A 3,750-nucleotide genomic window follows, 5' to 3' on the forward strand; every position below is an offset into this window, starting at 1 on the left:
CTCAGGTGATCTGTCTGTCTCGGCCTCCCAAAGTGCTGGGATTACAGGCATGAGCCACTGCGCCTGGCCAAAAAGCAGATGTATTAAGATATAATTCACATACCATAAAATTCACTCTTTCAATGTGTAAAATTCAGTGGTTTTTATGATTATTCACAGAGTTGTACAACCATCACCATTATATAATTTAAGAACTTTTCAATACTCCAGAAAGAAACTCCCATCCACTCACTATTTGTTCACTTTCTCAGTCCCTGCTTCCTGCCCCACCTCACCGGCCCTATCCCCAGGCAACTGCTAATCTGCGTTCTGATGGTTATGCCTATCGTGAACAATTCATATAAATGGAATTATATAATATCTGGTCTTTGTGACTGGCTTCCTTCACTTAGCATTATGTTTTCAAGGTTCATGTAAGTTGTATCCCATATCAGTACTTCATTTCTTCTTATTGCCAAGTAATAGTTCAGTGTATGGATACACCACCTTTTGTTTATCCATTCATCAGTGTGTGGTATATTTGAGTTGCTTCCACATTTCAGCTATTATGAATAATGCTGCTATGAGTATTTGTGCATAAGTTTTTGTGTGAACATATGTTTTCATTTCTCTTGATAATATTAAGAGTAGAGGCTGGGAGCAGTGGCTCACACCTATAATCCCCCTCAGTACTTTGGGAGGTGGAGGTTGAAAGATTGCTTGAGTCCAAGAGTTTGAGACCAGTCCAGGAAACATAGGGAGATCCCATCTTTACCAAAAAGTAAAAAAATTTTAAAAAGCCAGGCATGGTGGCATGGGCCTGTAGTCCCAACTACTCAGAAGGCCGAGGTGGGAGGATGGCTCCAGCCCAGGAGGTTGAGGCAGCAATGTGCTGGGATTGCATCACTGCACTCCAGCCTAGGTGACAGAGTTAGACCCTGTCTGAAAAAAAAAAAAGAACAGAATTCCTTGGTCATATGGTATATTAAGAAATGAGGTTTAATTGACTCACAGTTCTGCAGGTTTAACAGGAAGTATGACTGGGAGGCTTCAGGAAACTTACAATCATGGCAGAAGGCAAAGGGGAAGCAAAGTACCTTCTTCACGTGGTGGCAGAAGAAAGAGGGAGCAAAGGCGGAAGTGCCACACACTTTTAAACCATCAGATCTCACTCACTATCACAGGACATCAGAACTCACCATCATAGAACAGGAATGGGGAAATCCACCCCCGTCATCAAATCACCTCCTGCCAGGTCCCTCCCTCAACATTGGGAATTACAATTCAACATGAGATTTGGGTGGGGACACAGAGCCAACCCATATCATATGGTAACTCTCTGTTTAAAGTTTTGAGGAACTGCCAAACTGTTTTCCAAAGTGGCTGCACCATTTTACGTTCCCACCTACAATGTACAAGCATTCCAATTTCTCTACATCCTCACTAACTCTTGTTATTGTCTATTTGGTTATAGCTATCCTAGTGGGTAAGAAGTGGTATCTCATGGTTTGGAGCAGAGTTCATGATTGTAGATTGGATTTCTACCTTGAACTCCACAAATAAAGTCCCTTTCATCCTCAATCTTCACCTAGCCTCTGCCAAGTCTCTCAGATCCCCGGTGGGAATGGGCTTCTGACTGTGAGCAAGGATAGGCTTAAGTCAGTTCCACCTGTCAGACCCAGGCCTGCCCTTTCCCCTGTGGGATATCCTCAAAAAAAATCAGGGTGGGGGTCTTAGAATCTACCCACTATGAAGGAAATTATTTTTCCTATGAACTCAGCCTGGCCCTGCCCATTTAGACAGGTTTCTATCCTTGTGTTGGAAAGAACTAGACTCATTCTCCCTCAACTTTTCTGGATTCCCTCCAGAGAAACACTCACCTATGGTGGCTTCTCTTTATTGCCCTGGGAGGAATTTTTAATTGGTCTTTGTTATAAATAGGCATTTAAGGGTGGTTCATTTTGTACATGGGCTGTAAATTCCACCCGCCACACTGACTCTGACTTCTATTTTAAAACTAACATATTCTCAGCTCTTCATCTGAAGGAATAGCCCTGTGTTATCATTGGTACGTAACTGGGTGATGGGTGTAAAAAGTCCTACTTTAGGATCCTGTGTTGATGGCATTTTGAGGGGTGGTCCCCAAGGTACATGTATGTCTGGTGAGCCAAGAGCCTAGAGATGTGAATGCCGCTAATATATGGAGGCTTGGCCATCGACTGGGTTCAATTATCTTTCCTCTGCCAGTGATGAGATTGCCAGAGACACCATCTCCCTTGAGAAGGGGTCTCTGGGTAGGAAGTTCAAGGTCAAGTGAATAGATCAAAATCTCCCAACTTATTTTATATTTTATTTTATTTTTTTGAGACAGAGTCTCACTCTGTCACCCAGGCTGGAGTACAGTGGTACGATCTCGGCTCACTGCAACCTCCACCTCCTGGGTTCAAGCAATTTTCCTGCCTCAGCTTCCCATGTAGCTGGGATTACAGGTGCCACCACCATGCCTGGCTAATTTTTGTATTTTTAGTAGAGACGGGGTTTCACCATGTTGCCCACGCTGGTCTTGAACTACTGATCTCAAGTGATCCACTTGCCTCGGCCTCCCAAAGTGCTGGGATTAGAGGTGTGAGCCACCATGCCCGGCCAAAATCTCCCAACTTTTAAATGTCTGGAACTAATTCAAAAGTTTTAAAGCATGTGAAGGACAAACAGAATATGTATGGGGGCCAGATTCAACCCGCAAGTCGCAGCTCTACCAGCCCACTGGTTTTGGTTTTTTGTTTTTGTTTTTTGAGATGGAGAGTTTCGCTCTTGTTGCCCAGGCTAGAGTGCAATGGCATGATCTTGGCTTGCTGCAACCTCTGCCTCCCAGGTTCAAGCGATTCTCCTGCCTCAGCCTCACAAGTAGCTGGATTACAGGTACCCACCACCATGCCCAGCGAATTTTTTGTATTTTTAGTAGAGATGGGGTTTCATATGTTGGCCACCCTGGTCTCGAACTCCTGATCTCATGATCTGCCCACCTCGGCCTCCCAAAGTGCTGGGATTACAGGTATGAGGCACTGCACCCAGCCCAGCCCACTAATTTTTAGGACAAGACTATACAGTCTTTAACTTTGAATTCCCCCAAATTAGTACAGGGTTTAATACAGAGAGAAGAACTTGATACATTTTTATACACTTTTGAAGAATAAATTGACATTTATTTAGTACTCACTGTCAGCCAAGCACTTAAACGCTTTACATTCATTACCCCCATGGCATCCTCATAGCCTTCTGAGGTAGAAAGACTTACTGAAGGTTCAGTAAAGTGGGGAGGAAGGCAAGACTTGAACTCAAGTCTGTCTGACTCCAGATTTCTTAGAAAGGTAGAGTCTTTCACTTGGGAGACAGTATGGTTAAGATCGTGTTCTCTGGGCTGGGCACAGTGGCTCACACCTGTAATCCCAGCACTTTAGGAGGCTGAGGAAGGAGGATTGCTTGAGCCCAGGAGTTCAAGACCAGCCTGGGCAAAATAGTGGGACCCCATCTCTGCAAAACATAAGAAAATTAGCTGGGAGTGGTCGGCCACACCTGCAGTCCCAGCTACTTGAGAGGGTGAGGCAGGAGGATAGACTGAGCCTAGCAAGTCAAGGCTGCAATGAGTCATGATTGCACCCCTGCACCCCAGCCTGGGTGACAGAGTGAGACCCTGTCAAAGAAAAGAAAGAAAGAAAGAGAGAGAGAGAGGAAGGAAGGAAGGAAGGAAGGAAGGAAGGAAGGAAGGAAGGA

General features: G+C 44.7%; 1 protein-coding gene across 1 annotated transcript in view; it reads right to left on the bottom strand.

Moving 5' to 3' along the window:
* Positions 1 to 3,179: 3,179 nt before the first annotated feature.
* SLIRP (SRA stem-loop interacting RNA binding protein) overlaps positions 3,180 to 3,750 on the bottom strand; it is a 74,140-nt gene continuing 73,569 nt past the window's right edge. Inside the window, exon 5 of the mRNA XM_011949480.1 lies at positions 3,180 to 3,510. The gene's annotated coding sequence lies outside the window, so the exon portion shown is untranslated. The remainder of the gene's footprint in view (positions 3,511 to 3,750) is intronic.

The sequence above is a fragment of the Colobus angolensis genome, unplaced genomic scaffold (assembly GCF_000951035.1).
Source record: "Colobus angolensis palliatus isolate OR3802 unplaced genomic scaffold, Cang.pa_1.0 Scaffold3, whole genome shotgun sequence".
NCBI lineage: Eukaryota > Metazoa > Chordata > Mammalia > Primates > Cercopithecidae > Colobus > Colobus angolensis.